The sequence below is a fragment of the Acanthopagrus latus genome, chromosome 19 (assembly GCF_904848185.1).
Source record: "Acanthopagrus latus isolate v.2019 chromosome 19, fAcaLat1.1, whole genome shotgun sequence".
Taxonomy (NCBI): Eukaryota; Metazoa; Chordata; class Actinopteri; order Spariformes; family Sparidae; genus Acanthopagrus; species Acanthopagrus latus.
The window spans coordinates 5853352-5871352 of record NC_051057.1 but is presented as its reverse complement, the minus strand read 5'-3'; the positions used below and the strand labels follow the sequence as shown (position 1 = coordinate 5871352).

Sequence of the window (18001 nt, the reverse complement as noted above, 5' to 3'; positions counted from 1 at the left end):
TGGTTCTCATTCATTTCAGTCTGTCACAAAGTAGTCCAGCCAAACATTTATGCAATTGCAGTATCGGAGTTTGATGGAAGATGCTCAATAACAAACAAGTTTACACACAAGAACTGTACAGCTTGTAGCTCATTAATGCACAAGGCAACGATGTGCAGCAACCGGTAAGAAACTGACAATGTGACGGTAATTACATCAATGGATTCATTTTCCATTGTATAGCAGGCTTAACTCACGTCAGCTGAAATCTGACGTCATGAGATTTCCTTCGACTGAATGTGTCCAACTCTCGTGTGTGGAGGAAGATTCAAACGGCGCAGCTCCTGCCAGCGTTTGACAATTACCTTATGATTAAGGGAGGAACAAAAACATAGAGTAGAGGTTATTAGGAGGCACTGTTGTGAAGCACAGTGGGCTTCACCTGCACTGAACTATTCCCAAGCCATGCTGTTTCTGAGCATGCCAAACTGGCTTCATGGTAATTAGTGTCTGTCAAGGTCCAGGGCTTGCTGGAGATGACAGTGGCACGCTTTATCAGCTAGAAACACAGTGATCAAAGGGTTAGCGCACTCTGGCTTTCTGCTAATCAGATGGACTCTGCATGCCTCCTGTACAGTCTTACAGAGGGAAAGGTAGATTCCGCTGCAAACACAGCAAGACAAGATCCAAGATACTGTGCCTCATCAACGTATCTGAAGCTGTCATGTATAAATAATGTATATTCGAGGTGTGAATCTCAACTGGCCTAATGATTCAATTTTGATGAAGATTTGGATCGTCACTCTTGCTGTATCTCAATGTGTGGCATCCTCAAGTTTCTTATACCGCTGCACGCGGCTGCTCTATCATCCTTTTTCTTCAGACAGACCTCCATTATCACTTTATAAAAAGCTGCATCATTCAAATGCCAGGATGCACGTGACCCATCTCAGCACGTAAACAACATAAATCTGTCTGCAGTGCACCACAAGAGCACTAAAATCTACAAAGATATTGTTTGAACAAAGCTGATCTAAGCCTCTGGCTAACATGACTCCGCTGCACGCACCTGTCTTATAAACCTTTTAAACCAAAATTAACTTGTATATGGAGGTTTTTTTAAAAAGCAGGTACAGGCGCTAAAAATAGGCGCTCAACTCATTTTCCATTGCCAGTGCACGAGTTTGAGTTTGCCTTTCTGTTTAGATTTTGTCAGGGAACAGTGGAAGCAGCAGATCACAAAGCTCATGAGACTACACCCAGAAGACATTTTAAAAACATTTTGAAATAGGAACATAATTTTTTCTGGAGTTTCTGAAGTTGCTCTAGAGGGAGACATCTCGAAAGCCACTTACTGCCACCACCAGTGGTTACTTATTTAATATCTTTGACTTCAGTCTCAAAGTGCCGACAGAACGATGGTCGAGCGCCGCTTGAACAGAGGCGGATTTGAAAGGTGTTTTGATTTTCTGCCACAGCCAGTCGGAGCTGGAGCTGATACGCCCGTGACTACTGCAGAGTCAACTGACGCAGGAATAAATGCTGATTGTACACATTCACACTAAAGACAAAAGCCAGAAGTTTAATTGATGCTTCTTTTTTTTTGTCCAGTGTGAAAAGGGTATCAGAGTTGGACAACACAGTTGACAGCACCCTCCTCAGTTCTTGGCTGATTAGCAGGACTTAACTGTATTCTTGGGTGAAAACAGCTGACACGGTTGGTCATTTTTGTTGGGCAGATTACACAGTGTGTCTCACCCAGTTCACTTCCCACCTAGTTTGCAGCATCTGAAATATGTCTGGATGTCCGCTTTCAAAATAGTGGGTGCCTTTGTTGCCGTTTGCTGCTGATATCTCTCCTCGATCGCCAGTTAATATAACAAAGCAATGCTGCAACAGAACTTTACAACATCATTGTCCATCAAAGGAGGGAAAATCAACAATCGACGTAGGCTACTATCCCCAGTTCGTGCTCTATTACTGCATCGATGCAGAATCTTCCACAGCCTCACCACGATGCGTCTTATCATCGAGAAATTTCCCACCTCTAATATCTAAAAATACATATGATATGACACGGAATTATGCTAACGGTTGACTGTGGTGCAGATTACAGGTGGAATGAAAGGCTGTCATGAAAGATGGCCTGATGCATTTGGAAAAAGGGCTACGTAAACACGAGGGTTATCTCAAGGGCTCCATCAGAGCGCCGACATAAAACTGACAGAGAGAAATCACACAGCAGGCAGCCATCTGCCCGACATGTGAACATCCACCGGTTATTCAACGATATGGAAGACTAACGTGCATTTCAGGCCTCAGATTCGCTGCCCTGCATTCTCACTCTCGGAGCAACACTGGCAGATGTCAGTAGCTTTCACACGTTTCTGGCTGGCTTCATCTACCAGCCTCCTTCCTCCTGCCTGCGTCACCTCTGCTCTGACATCACGTGTGACATCACACAGGACCTCCGAGGGGATCCCTGTAGCCGGGCAAACATCAAATGACTTTCAAAGGCTTTGCTTATAGCCACCCAATGGCAGAGAAACTCATTTTCTTGATGGCCTAGAAAATGAAGCCGATGACAGGCATGGAGCGGACGAGGGAGAAGGGAGACTGTCGTGCTCGCTGGAACAACTCATGCACGCACACGATTACTGGAAAGGGAAAGTCTAGCCCGGGGACGACCGGGCTGCCTGCAAACACCAGGAAGCCATCCGAGCCCACACTTATCGCTGGCTGCTCGGACCACTCCTGAAAGTTGAACTGGTATGACTCATCTCATGTGGACCGTGGAGGGCCCCCCCCTTTCCAGTTTCGCTGACCAACCCTTTCCTCCGCTGCTGGAAGGAATTAATGAGCTGCTTCCCTTCTTAATACGCTCCCCGTCCCACCATACCCCACCCCATCCCCCCTCAGGGTATCTAGCAGGGCCTTGTGTTCACACACAATCCCAGTCTCAAGGATGTGTGAAAGACCTAACGCATAACACACTTTGGGATCCTTCGTACCTTTCCCTGTGTAAATTGCATATTAGCCGGAGCTGATCTGGGCTCTGTTTTGCAGCCGTTTTTAAACCCCTCAGCCGCTGTTACTTCTTCTTTACTGTCATCTCACTAACAGCTTTTGATGCGAGCTCGATGAGCTCCAAAAGGTCTTGGCAAGAAGGGGCGGATCACGCCTGGGCAATGTTACATCCAACAGTGCCTCCGTAATAAGTAACACTACCAAAACAATCAGACCGGAGGCCAGGACAGAACCGCTTCGAACGAGAACTGCACGATACAGTCCTGGAAGTTGGAACGGATCAGGTGAAATCTCTGAAGAGGTGGCCTCTAGAGGTCCCTCTGTGACAGAAACAACTCATGGTCAGAACCCACCAAAATTAAAGTCATCAGGCGTTCTGCTAACACTGTGGCAGGACGTGAGGTCGAGCTGCAGGGAACTATTCCATCCGTCCACTCTTACAACACTGTGAAAACCAGCCTTCAATATTAAAAATCTGAAGCTGGTCAACCTTGTTTGACCAGGTCCAGGCCACTGACAGCAGGATGGCTGTTCACAGTGAGGTCGGGAGGCTGCGTGAGGAAGGAGAAGAGAGGTCGAGCAGCAGTAGCAGCAGCCATCATCCTCTTCACCATCACCATCATCATCATCATCATCATCATCATCACGCGAACAGCAGGTGTGACAGAGTGACAACACGCACACAGATCAAAGCTATCTAAACTTAGGCGAGCCATTTGTCAAGAGCTGTTCGCAGCTCGTTTCCCCATCGCCATTTGGCTCTCCCGGGGCACCGACCGGGACCGAGAGCAGGACCCGTTTGTCACCGTGTCCTTATGAAATAAATGATTGACAGGCTCGGCGTGACGCTAGCCCCCCCGCTCGTTCCGTTGCGGGTTGCCGCCGTAGCATTACTAGCCTAGCAGCCGCCCCCCCACCCCGAATGCGCGCAGTTCACAGATGCGAGGAGAAAGCACGCCGAATTCCGTTCGAACATCTGTCTGTTTTTAAGGTTTCGTTTCAGTATGGAACAAATGCTTACCTGAGTGAAGCCCGCACACCTCCTACGGCTCAGTAGAGGTCCTCGGGTGAATTCGGCGGATGAATGACCCACAATTCAGACTGTATTTTTAAATGAGACACTCTTCTGTTTTATAACTCCAGCTGCAAGTATAGCCCATCACAGCCCTTCTCCACTGTGGAAGGAATACTGCTGAGGAGACTGAAGGGGAAGCAATTCTCTAACTTATAACAGTATACAAGTAATAGGTGTTTGGAGTGACATAGAATGTTACCGAACACAAGCCTCGGTCGCAGTATTTCCCTTCAGTCCTCAATCAGCGCTCCTCCCGACAGAAACCTCTGCTGCTGAGCTCGGACAATTAAAACTGCGTTTTTGGACGGAGTTTGGCCTCTCTTCCACAGCAGACACGGGGCTAACGCTAGCCCAGCTAGCTCCATCAGCAGTCTTTAACCTTCAGCTGATAGGAGCGCGTCCGCAAAACAGTGGCAGTCACACCGCACACTCGCCTTCAAGTGAAACCGTAAAGACCTCCATCCTCCCACCGCGTCACCTTCCGATGCCGCGTCCTCGCGGCGCCGCGGTCCCTCTCCTCAGCGCTCCGGTCCCGGCGCAGGCGGCAGAGACAGCCGGACAGCCCAGGCAGCTGGCTGGGCTTCAAGTTGAGGGACGGCTGGAAATGTTGAAGGCAGCGCAGATGCGACCGTCCACCTCTGTGTGCGGCTCACAGCAGCCGCTCTCAAGCCTCCCCTGACCGACCGCGTGTGTCGCGAAATGTAGGGGGAAATACAAGTCCCGGTGGACGGCTGGGTTACAGGCGGGTTTACATACAGCTCGACCCGGAGCCGCTCTTACCTGTTCAATGCGTCGTCGCGTTGCCGCCTAGTCCCCAGCGCTCATCCCCGCCGCTGCTCTGGACGGACTGAGCTGAGATCTGCGAGGGAACAGCCCCTCTACAGCACAGAGCAGAGCACACAGCTCACACAGCAGAGCACACAGCTCACACAGCACAGAGCAGGAGACATCCCTCTGCTCCAACACCAACAGGAGGCAGGCAGCTGGACACACAAGGTCACTTTACAGCCAGCTTCAGCATAAAGGCATCAAACTCTCTATTCTATATTTGCATCACCTATCTGTCTGTCTGCCTGCTGATTTATTGACTGTTTATTAGCAGATGATTGTAATTGCTACCTAATGTACAAACAGCAATTACTCTGATGATCACAGTGAGCGATGTAAGTCGATGGAGGGAACTTGCATATGAAATGTAATCATGATGTTGTGCACTGTGTGTGTGCATCCTGACATGCTGCCTATATAAATACAGGGGTGACATGTTGTTCTGCTCCTTCCTAGATGTTTACATACAGAGCCTCAACAATCTGATAATTCATTGATTGTTCTCTGGTTGTTTTGTTGCTCTCAAATGTGACATGTTGTGGCATCACAATAAAACTGAATCCCTTTGGGCTCTGGACTGTGTTCGGTCGGATCAACATTTGTTGACTGCTGATCGATGATATTATATATTTATCAGTGTCCGATTGAAGCAAAACTTGTGATCTTATGTAGAGTGTATATTCTGTGTCTTATAAGAATATCAGCAGCAATGTTATTGTCATTCCCAAACATTATTGGTCAGTCTCTGGATGACGACACTTCCACAAATTGTGACGTGATGCTTTATAGACCAAACAGACAAAATGACTAAAGTGACACTGAAGTCAACACATGTTTCTGTTGTAAACTGCTTCTCAGAGCACCTTTTTTTTATTATAAAACATTATTTACAGCGGTCAATCCAACTTTGCTCCAATTTCTTTGCGCGTGTGTGTTCTCCTGTAAGGTTTGTCAAAACCTACTTCACACTCATCTGGCTCCAGGCCCTCAGAGCTGAAACTTGTACACCCCTTTTCCAGCCGGAAACCTCCAAAATATTGACACAGATGTTGCATATGAGCGAATTCCCCTGAAAGCGATGGAGGCTGGCAGGCTTGTGTCGGCTTGGCTTGTGCATTCCCACCGTGGAAATCATTTGAGTGAGTGAAGTGAAATACGTCCGGGGCTTCATCCGTCGCCGTCCACTCCGGCTGATGGGTTGGCTGGTAAGGCGCCCCCTCGACAATCGCCGCAACAGTAATGGCCATGTTTACATTTAAGTAAGCTTAACTTTCGGTTACCTCCTAGATTGCCATCTCCTTTCCTGTAAAGCTAGCCATTGTTCCAGTTGTTGACTTTACATATCCCTCTGGCCACTGTTACATGGAGAAAAAAACATGTATAATGACTTAATGGAGTCAAACAGTTGCAGTTCCCCGTGGCGTTTGCACACGCTTTGTCCAGTAGAATGAGGCATTTGGATGGTAGATGTTATGACTTTGGACTGCATGACATGCCGAGGCACGGACAAACTGAGGAAAAAGTGAAAGGAACCTGACAAGAACAACGGGAGCTGACATGAGATACTGTAGCCGCTGTGTTACAGTAGTCTGAAACAGCGTATCATTTCACTTGGCCTGTGACTTTCTGGCTTCTGCTGAGTCTCGCTGAAGGTCAACGCCGCTGCCTTCGTTTGGGAGAGAGTAGCTGCACTGCGCCCACTGTCTCCCCTCGTCTGGTTCCAATTGTGCCGTCCTACATGTGCGGCTCGTATGCAACGCGCCGAAAATGTGGTGCAGAGACGCTGATGTCACTGTTTGCCAGTTGTGGTTTCGTGCTTGAGCATTTGCGAGCCGGGTGAGCGGCGCTGCCCGCTGTAGGCTGCTGCAGTTGCCGCTCCCCAGAACTCTGGGTTAACGTCTTGACTCTGTAGGTGTGTGTGTGTGTGTGTGTGTGTGTGTATGTTCGTGTGTGTGTGTGTGGTAGCAATGAATTCATGAATCTTAAGAGTAAGGGCAGTAGCTGAATTTCTCACAGAGCAGGATATTACAGTCTAGGCAGTACATTTTATATGCATGAAAACTAAAATATCTGGGGCTTCTTGACAGAGTTGCAGTCAGTTTTTGCAAAAGCCTCATTCGAATGGTCTCAGAAACGTCCTCCAGCTCCTCTGTGTTTGTTGACTCGTGTGCCCTCCCCCCTTTGTGATCGGCAGGCCACAGTTTAGAAGGGCTTTGTTCGTGGGAAATGTGCTTTTCTTTTTTTTTTGCTTTCGTCTTGAAAGTTCGACGAGAATACTGCCACGACTCTGCTCTTAGCATGAAGACAGAGAGCAGGGGAGCCGCTAGAGCCCCGCCGGTGGAGGTTAAACAGTACACAGCACACGTCTGAGGGCCCGCACGCACCAAGCCCAGATCCAAGAAACCAGCCACGTTGAAGTGCTGACTGTTGCTGGGGCCAAAAACGCTGCACTCAAATGCACCACAAAGACTACGGCCAACGGGCTTGTGCGTTCTGCGCCCCGCGTGAGAGGAAATACCTGTTCATACAGGCAACTGGTGGTAGTCTGTACTCGCCGATCAAAGAGAGAGACCAGAAAACTCCAGGATGCGACAGCTACAGGCTCGAGGGACTTTCCCTTTATTTTTCTGTTCTTCTTCTAACGCGCTGATTCTCTTAGCTGAAAAGCCAGCTGTATCGTGTTTTTTTTTTCTCACCGACAGGCTCAGCCTCAGATTCAATGTGCTCCGTCCGCCAGAAAAGACTGGCTAGTGCCAACGGTGTGGAAGAACCGGAGCCACAGACGCTCGCTGATGTCCTCAACGGCGGCTAAAGTCCAGCACTTAAGACCACAACTGTGTAAACTGCTTTTACACATTATTTCTTTGTTCACATCAAACATACTGGGAAAAAGTGTGTCAGTAAGTTAGATTTGGAGGCACTGGTAGGCAAACTTTGCTACCTTCAGACAGCTACTTGTTAGGCCACGTATAACTCAATCAAATTTAAAGATACCGAGTTGCAAATCTACTGAAGGGAGCCTTTAAAAATATCATTTTGGAACTTAAACTCCAGTGCGGGTAGCTAAAATTCCCAAATTGCAGGAAAAATAGAAAGTCAGACTCTAACTGCAGCCCTGTGTGAGAAGTCTGCACGTCCCCGTCTTTATGTTCAATCAGTGCACTGGTGTATTGTGAACACTACCTGCTGAGGTGAGGCTCACATGAAAGGCGACGGCAGAAAAAAAAAAAAAAAGAGGCTTGCTACAGTAGCTCTAAATAGATCAGCAGGTAATGGGCTTTGGAAGGCTGTAATTGTAGCAGTGCTAATGTAGCGAGCGTGGCCACCTTTTAAAGCTTGGCATGGGCCAGACAGATTACCATCAGGGTGCTACGGTGCCACCTGGCAAACAGCATCCTTTCTGTGATCGCTATAATTTACAGCTACTGGTCACCCAAGCAGGAGCTGGCTGCTCAGGCCCCGCCGTTTGTTCCGGGCTTCTCTTCTGAGGAACAACTGATGATGATTTCAACTTTGTTCTTGACAGCGAAAAAAAAAAAGAAAAAAGAAAAGCATTTGAACCAGGCCATTTGAGCTATTGAGGGGATGCGAAACGGCTTCCAGATGGATTTTGTTTAACGTCACCTTGGTGGCTCGCTCTCAAAGAGAATGCTTCCAGCCTATCGAGCTGATTTTCAGAAGCTGGATTCTCTTTCCTACAGAAGGAATGTGCTAAACTTGGCGCGGCTATAATAACTGCACATTTGCGGGCCTCGTGGACCGAAATTGTCCATTTCCCATCAGAATCCATCTGCAGACCTATAATTAGGATTATTTTAGGAACGCCAGGGTATCCAGTGGTCACTGCATCCTCTGAATCTATCTCACGGAGCCGCAGGAGCTGCTCTGGGCCCAAACAATTGCGCCCACAGTCCAACGTAAACACAAAATTGATTCTGTGTTACATTCTTCTGTCCGTCACCACCGGCCTCACGATTGAATCTGTGAATCGACGGCAGGAAACCGTCGTCAACATTTGGGGTATTGTCGGGCGGTGATTATGAACATGTGCTCCCTGTTTACTGCTCACTAATGCTGTTGTCTGTCCGTCCGTCTGCCTAACTGCGAATGTCTGAACAAGACAGTCGTCTGAAAACAAAACATGTTGCTCAGCCACCACATGCTACGGGATGATTACTTTTCAAATACACCGAGGAGTGAGCTCATTACATCATATCCCAACACTGGTTATCTAATCTGCTCAGTTTCTTCCTGTGGAAAGTGTTTGTTTTCCTAGGAACTGGTCAGCAACTCGCTGAAACGCCAGGGAGAATTCAGTGAAACGGAAAGCTTTAACAAGCACATACTGATCACACTCGCTCACACAGGAGCACCCAAATCGTTCTCTAATATGATTTTAAAGCCTCCTCCCATGTAACACGGCCGCGATCAAACCGGCCCTGCAAACAACAAAGTAAATCCCTAAACAGCTGGGTTTTGACGGAGTGAAGTGCCTACTGTAACTCAGGACAGATGTGGAGAGGGCCCGACTGTGAGAGGTCTGAGCCTCCGCGGCCGTATCGCACCACCCACAGGCATCTGCTCGGGAGATCTGAGGTGCCGACCGGGGATTTTTTTTCTGTGTTTTGGTCCGGCCGCGGACCGTGGTTATTGTTGTAAGGTAAGAGATCTGCGGGGAAGAGGGCACGCGGGCCACTCTCAACACATGAGGATCATGTAAAGCCCCCTCACCTCTGAACCCGCAGTGTGAACAGCTGCCTCGTGTTGATGCAGAGATTCACTTTGATCCACCTTGATCCGCATTCACGGAGACGGCCGTGTTCGTACTCTGTGAGGGAGCTGCTTTTGGAAATTGCATGTTCATCTACCTGTTTTTTTTATTATCTACCTGTTTAGATGAAACATTCTCCAACCAGGGCTGGATCAACCAACTGCAGGGCCACAGGGCAAGTAGCGAGCGATGGGCCCCCGATGGAGCCCCATGTTCCCCAACTTACCTGTTTATAACTAATTAATTTTTTTTTTTTTTTTTTTTAAGAAGTGTGCAATAGGGGGCATATCATCAACTAAGATACTGAAGATTGTGAAATAATTCATAACAGCGAGGTATAAATCAGAAGGCATAGGCAACGCAAGGCTCCTCCCATTCAGCCCACCTGAAAATAGTAAAATAGTTACATTGTGCTTTCTTTTAATCACAGATTTAATCACAAAAGTAATTGGTCCATACTTCTCATATTAATATCTCTACAATACATGTCATATCATGATTTAGATTACATAGAATATCAACTCACTTTCATGACAGGAGGAGCAGGGGATGGCGGCGGCGGCGTTCCAGCCCTGGCGGGACGGCCGCCAGGCGAGAGACAACCGCTCGAGGCAACGTTTCTGCATTTGTAAGCGCCAAAGCCGCTGACGTTTAACAGCTGTTTCAACATTTGTAAGCAAGAAACCGCTGGATACTTTTAACGAGACACTGAGACATTTTCCCAGCCAACAAAACTAGATATTTCTGACAAGATGTTGGGACAAATTGCATTGGAGGCCTGCACATTGTTTTAAATAGACATCCCGGCAATACCAGTCATTTTTGTGGTGACATAACCAGATAAGAAAAAAACAAACCAGAACCTAACCAGACAGACTAATATCAGTTTATTGGCTCAGCTGATGCATTGGCTCTAATTGCCATAGTGAACGATGAACTGCCAGTAACAATAGAGCAGGCTTCAAAGGACACACCTCTGACCAACACCTTCACACCTCACACTGCGACTCAGCGTTTGAAATCTAGTCAGCATGCGGGCAGAGAGGCAGATATCTAAAAGCAACGGACAAATGGATCAAATGCCGAGACTCTGCTCCTCCCAAGGTGTAGGAGTACAAAGAGATGGAGGCTATACTCGGGCAGGATCACTGTAACTTGTATGGAGAAGGGTTATAAATCAGCTTTGTGTTAGATAACATCAGTTCAACAGAACATTTTTAACAGTAGGAACTATTTTTTGTTATGTGACAGGAAGTGACTTTAGCACGTCTCGTAGCTACATTGCACTCTGGTCTAATTTCTCATTTCTATGAGTGGAGAACAAGTTCTGTCAAGAATGCTGGTACTCTTCATCACTAAAGATGTTTGCACGTTTTTTTTTTCTTTTTAAAGAAATTCCATTGAGCAGCATTCTCTCAATAGACAGACCTTTGAGTATCTGCTGGGAAAAACAGACTGCAGTGTGCCGAGGAAGCGGTTTGCATCAATACAAGCATAGTAGTTAATTGCTCTTTTCAGCGGATCCCAGCTATTTAGCCGAGCGCTGCGAAAAAGCGAGCCGCGTGACTGCGGACCTCATCAGCCTCTCCCCTTTGCTTTACTAAGGTCTCATTTAATCTGGTTTAAGCTGCGTGTTTAAAAGTGGTGATATAATTGGTGGGAGTGGAACCAATGAAATAATGATACACCCATTCTGTCTTGGCGCTAATTGGTAAATGAAATTAATCCACCCCTCATTCTGCTGTTGCCAGCCTGAGACCTCCTCACGGAGCCGGCAAGGTCACGAGACCGCGCTTGATGTAAACTTTTTCAGGTTCGCTTCACATTCTGTTAAGGCTCGGAGGGGATTTCTTTGAGGGTGGGTCGGGGGGATTTCCTGCCACAACAGGGAAGATGCATCAGATCAAACCTGCAACCCGGAGAGAAGTGACGAAGCACAGGGCTGCTCCCCTCTGTGGCACGTCACGCTGTTACAATGCAAAAGAATGCCTTCCATTATCTCCCATGGATAAGATATAGATGTCCTGGGAAGCCAGGACATGAGGTGCCTACGGGCCAGATATTTGACCTCTGCTTGGTATATGAGTCACACAGATAAGTGCTTTCATGCGGACATCGTGGCTAATTCGATACGTCCACGCCGCGACTGTTCATGCCAGAGATGACATCAGTACACTTCGCAGAAGGGGCGACGCGGGAGGAAGTCGGCGTGACAGACGGCTGTCGTTGCCTGTGCCTTTTCCCGGATATACCAAATATACCGTGGCGATAGTCACACCAACCCCTCCGCGGCACAGATACCCAAACAGTCCCTCATTAATCATGATGTTTAATTCATTTCACCACACATATCATTACGGTGACGGATCGACTCAGAGTGTGTTCACCGGGACGGATCACTCCTTTCGGAAAAATGCTTGCCAGACGTGGTCGACGACTCAGTGAATCACCCGCTGTGTTATTTTGCCGTCCCAGTGTGCTGTTTGCACTCCTCCTTGCTCTTAGTATCACCAGCCTGTTATGTGGCAAAACACACAACCCCAGTCACACACACACACACACACACACACACACACACACACACACACGAAAAGACACACACACACATGGTCAGAGGAATACAGGCTGTCCCCGATTTCTCCCGGGATGTGACTGAGCACAGCAGACACTCAGACAGCCCTGTGAGCCAGACATGGAAAAGTGAGGGAAGAAGGACGGAAGAGCGCCAGAGGGAAAATACAGGCTTATCGTGTAGACGGCCCAGTGTTTCCAAACTGCAAAAAACCCCCCAAAAAAACAAGGTTTTGTAGGTTTGCAGTAATGCATAATTACACCGCAGCCAACGTAATTATCAGTCTGACAATGCAGCGAAAGTGCATTATTTCAGGGCCAAGCGCTGGATGGCATGAAGGCTACTGCTGAGGTTTTAAAGAGGGGGTTGTTCACAGCGCCTTACACAAAAAAAAAACAAAACACATTTTCTCACTTAGCTCCTGCACCACCGAGCCACACAGAAACATTTTGTTTGTCAGTTTGTATTTTTGTTGTGGAAAAAAAAAAAAGAAAAAAGAAAAAAAGAAAACCAGCAGCAGCGTGTGTCATTCCAGAGAATGTCGCAATAATCCAGCAGCCGACAAGTTTTCACTGGAAACATTATCTACTGAAAAAAAAAAAAAACCTATAAAAATGGTTCTTGTGCTCCAGACTAACCAAGAAATTGTAATTGTGAGTTTTCCGCGCTTCAAGCACTACCGACCGAATTCCAATTCAGACCGCCACAGTCCTGATGTCCCTCAGGCCGGCAGCTGTTCCCACCAGCTGATGTAATCTTCCAATCTAGTCCAATTCCTTTTTACTGTATTTCTTAAAAAATTGTAAAACATGCTGCTGCGGAGTTGCGGCGTCGGGTGAGTATCGATTCGCATCACGGTCACTGAGTGGCAGCTCAGCGCGACACTCGACTTGGAAGCTGAAGACTCGAGTTGACTCCAGACATTGTGGTGTTCAGCTTGTTTTACTGACCGTTGAGGCGGATTTTGTCACAGAAGACCTGGCAACCCTGACTGTTTGGCTCTCTCTGTCTGGCTGCTGTTACAGGCATGTCTGTCCCAGGCCAAGGCCACTTGACTCACCTCCTCGGCAGATCTGGTGACATTTCCCAGAAGGTCCTGCTTCTTGTGTAAAACGGCGTTTGTTACAGACTGGTAGATGAGAGGGAAAAGAAAGGAATGAGAAAATATTGCTTTTTTTCTTATCTAGATTTAAACCTGGAACCACAAGGCGGACCTTGGCAAGCATGATGTGCTTTCGTGAGTTAGTGAGTGCGGGGTGATGATTTTCGGTCATATGCAGGTGTCAGAATTTGAATTTGAATGTGTTTTCTTAAACTTTTATCAAATTGAGTCGGCTGGTAGAGCTTAGGACTCTCTGAGAAAGCTCTCCATGCAGTCTGAAAACCAGTCTGTGCTGCTAGTGTGAAAGCAGAGCGGTGGTTCAGTTAACAAGAGGCTGAGAGGGAACATTGAAACTGACCAAAACCACAGGATTGCAGAATGTCTGTAAAGTCTTTCCTATCAAAACTAAAATGGAATTCCAAAATAGCTGAGGGTGATGATAACATGTTTATTGAGCTAAAACCTGCAAACCCCCCTTTTCATGGTATATTTCCCCCCCCAAAAAAGTTAGGATTTACTCCCCGAGCGCGCGCTGTATCACTCGGTCGCACAGCTCGGCCCGGCAACGACATCCATCCTTCCCAGAAGAGACATTAGCAGTACGATTCGCCCGGTGGGGGCAAACAGGCGTAAGAGATGGATGAACGATAAAAGGCTGATGGAGAGTGCTCTCACACACACACACACACACAGTAGACATGGTTGAGATTCCTCCGCAGGTTCCCTCCCTCTCTCGACATGTTGTTCAGGGTTCAAGAAACTCTCTTCCTCCGCCCCGAGGACTCACAGCAGCCACTGTTAGCTTTTCACAGAACCCTTCCAGTGACTAATTACAGTGTCAGCCTATCTGCACCCAGTCCTACAGCCAGCTGTTCCACACACTCCCTGGCCTTCGCCTATAGCAAAACAAAAAAAAAAAAAAGACTTTCCTCTTACTAGACGCAGGAAACAACTCATATTTCTTACGAACTCCTTACTTTATTTTAAATGGCCGTGTTCTGTGGGAGTGGAGTGGGAGCCCGCGGCACGAGAAGCACTTCCGATAACCATACGTAAGACCCCATTGCGCTTTAAAAAGGCTTACCTGCGTGCGTTCTCCTCCGAGGAGCATTATTTGGAGTTCTTGGCAAACGTTCGCCCGATCGGATGCAGAAATCTCAGGGAAAGTGAGCCAGGAGAGAAAAAAATAGAACTGAAGAAAAAAGAAACAAGCGGAGAGACAAGGAGAGAGTGCAGCGTTGGGGGGGGGAGCAGTAAGTGGGAGAGGTGTGCCGTGAGTGTATCCAAACAGAACCACCCGGCCTTTTTCAAGCTCAATTGAACATTAAATCACTTTGGGAGAGGGAAATATGACACAGTGTTATTTCTGCTGAGCTCCAATGCAAGCGCTCATGAGAGGTAAAGGCCGGGCGGAGGAGTCGAGCCAAGAGGACTGAAAGCGTTTGTTGTTGTTCGGCATGTTGATCCTGAGCAGAATCTAACCTCTCTGTGTTGTTCCGTGCAACGCTGGAGGTCTTGCGGCGAGGAGTCGCTCAAGGATGAAGCTAAAAGCTCAGTTCGCAACTCTCAAGGGCCCGGTCGCTGCCTCGTTATTGTTGCTCTGGAATGAGCACGGAGCTGGGGAAGGTGTCATCTGTGTCAGATTTATAATTCACAACGGCGGTGGCCATTGTTCGGCACAGATTGCCTGGTAATTTGAGAGGTGTACAGCCTTAGAGGAGACCTTTCATCAGGGCTCCCCATGCCTACTTAGCCCTACAACACCAAAAATGGCTAGAGAATGCCTGTAATGTCCGTTTCCTTTCCTTCACTGTTTTATATGTTTTTGTTTGCGTTGAAGATCTTGAAAATTACAAAGATCAAAATCTGTACCAGCAGAAGCTCCTCTCTCCCGCTGAAAACACTGCTCCTACCTTTAATTTCGTGACATCATGACATCACACTGCGTAACACATCCACATTTGATTATTTTACTTTATTTTTATTCCTACCAGTTAGGTTGACACAAGAATTGAAAAAGCAGAGCTGCTCTGTCGATGTTAGCGATGCTGGCTCAGGCATGCATGAGCTGACCAATTGGAGAGGACCGGATATTCTGGAGGAGGGTCTTAAAGTGACAGGAGCTAAAACAGATGGCGGGAGAGTACAGTTCTGCAGCACTGGACAGTTTTTTGAGGATTAAAGCATGCAGACCTGTTTGAGTAGTAAAATTAAATTGTGAGCCTGAAAATCAGCAGAATAAGTCTCTTCTAAGCCTAGTGAAATGCTTTAACACTCATTGGAGCTGCCCTGATAATATCGAACATGTTTGAAATTTCAGCGTAAAACATGGAGGATTACATCTGTACTTTCCAAGCCGAAACGAAACAACTAATGAGAGAGGCATCCTGGAACGTTTGCTAGCACACTACAGTTGACGGACACTTTATCTCAAGGCGACACATTCAGTACAGCAAAGTTGTTGCGCCACGCTCATCTCCATTTTGTTTACGTCTGCTTCCCCACAAGATCACACATGAATATTGAAAATGCTGCTTGTCCAAAGTGCACCAAATTCAACGCTGCACTTCTTTGTGTCATCAGCAACAAACCTGTGAGGTGTGAAGTAGGTCGGATGACCAGTTCTTGAGATGTGTGAATAACATCCAGACAGACAGATTCCTTTCTTTAGAGCTCGATGCATCTGCATCTGACAAGTTTGAGTTCATGTAAACACCACAACAGATGACAACAGGAAGCTCTGGGACTAAATATGGATGCTCCATTGTGCAGCGAGCCCCACCCGATTAGGTCTGCTTCCAATCATCATCGCGTCAAGCTCCTTCGACGCAGCTGCACACGGCGCTCGTCACGTCCCACTGACTTCCAGCAACTCATTTATTAACATTATCGGCAATTGCCCAGTTCACTGTGAGTCCATCCACGCAGACTGGAGGCAGCACGCACGGTCAGACACAGTGCATCACCACTGAATCAGTCTTCCAGAGGTTACTCAGAGCCATAAGAGTGAGTCTGCTGAATACAGATATGTAGCTGTGGTGAATTACCGCTGCCCAGCCGGCTCCATCTCCAGCTGAACTCTTCGCTTTAAGCCTTTTTTTTAAAGGTGCGTATACAGTATCACTCAATGCACAAGTTAATTGAACTGAGATTTGTGTTAAACTATTCAGCTCCACCACAGAATGTAGAGGCACTTTAGCGGCATACCATCCCCGCTCTAATCACCATGATATATTTAACAGAATCTGTAGCGCCAGAGGTCATTAATTCAGCGAATTAACGCAATGATTAGGAGTCAACATACTTCACGTGACCGCCACTATTAATATGAACGGCTCTTAAAGCATTAAGAGGACACGGTGCGTTCATTAGTATGCAAATGTATGCATCTAGGTGCTCCAGTATCTAATCACTTAATCTGCTCTATAGGGTGAACATGCACAGCACTGTACGTTGCTCCCACTGTTCTTCGACAGGCACAGAGTGCCGTGATTACATAATGTATCATGGCGGAGGGAGGCAGCAGAAGGAGAGGCTGTGTTAACTGATGCAGAACAAACACACTAATGTATCGACTCCCAGTAAATACGGCGCACTTATCATGAATCAGCTGTATGTACATGCAGTCGTTAGATTTTACTGGATACTTGCCGGATGTCTAGTGTCCAGCTGGACTATTCTTTTTTTTATATCCCTAAATTGTTTTTGGATATTATGAACGCCAAGTGCCTGATATCTGTTGATGAAGGAACAGTGTTTGGTCTGTCAAAATCCAAGAAACAATGTGTTCTCATGTGTTAGTGCATTTGGCTCCCTCCTATTTCAAGCTGAAGATTATCATTAGGTTACGGTCACTCCCTTTGCATTTTAATGGGAGCCAGAGTGAGATGTGTCTGTGCCTTTTGTGCTGGTCATTGCAAGGTCAGCCAGTTTGAGTGAGAGGCATCTGAGTGACCTCTTGTTCAGGAAATATAGAATATTTTAGATAGCTGCGTGGCAAAAAAGAAAAAAAAAAAAAAAAAAAGCATAACCTTATGTCCAGGCTACACTGTCTGTGGCTCTGTGTCCTGCAGTTGTTCACAGACATGCCTGGTCTTGCCTCAGTCAGTCCAAACAAGCCTGAGGAGGAGGGATGCTGCAGAAACGGCAATGCAAACAACTTCAGCCCTGCATTAAAACACCCAGCCCTCTGATTGGTTTGAATGAGGTTAGCCCACCAGTGCAGTAGGGATGCCAGCGCAGCGGGCTACCGCTAAACAACATTTATCCTTGTTTCATTGAAAGAGGAGCCGTCGCAGCAATGAAGGAGTTTCTCCTTGAGAACCAACAGGCCCTGCTGGTGGCTCTCTCCTGTTGCTCATCTGATTTGGTGAACGTGAAACAGCTGCTGCTGTGATACATTTCCAGAGTTGTCAGTTCCTTTCTGCATGTGTCACAGTGTCTGATGAGACCGGGCCCTCCCGGATCACACTACCTTATGTTTCACAACTCAACCACTGCAGCCCACTTTTGCTGTCTTACATGTTGGGCTGTTTCAGACACTGATCAATACACGTTCTTCATCAAAGTCCGGACTCGTTAGCAGCTGAACGCCGCGTTCTTGCCGTCCTGCTGCAGCGTGCAGGTGGTCTCCAGAGTGTGCCGGCC

At 47.3% G+C, this 18001-nt stretch overlaps 1 protein-coding gene across 6 annotated transcripts in view; it reads right to left on the bottom strand.

Moving 5' to 3' along the window:
* jcada (junctional cadherin 5 associated a) overlaps positions 1-14525 on the bottom strand; it is a 30978-nt gene extending 16453 nt beyond the window's left edge. Inside the window, exon 1 of one of the 6 annotated variants that reach the window (XM_037079288.1) lies at positions 14439-14525. The gene's annotated coding sequence lies outside the window, so the exon portion shown is untranslated. Of the gene's footprint in view, positions 1-236; positions 256-4027; positions 4246-4280; positions 4507-4559; positions 5707-14438 lie in introns of those variants that run through there. The other 5 variants (XM_037079286.1, XM_037079285.1, XM_037079290.1 and 2 more) reach the window with 5 other exon arrangements.
* Between the last annotated feature and the right edge of the window lie 3476 nt (positions 14526-18001).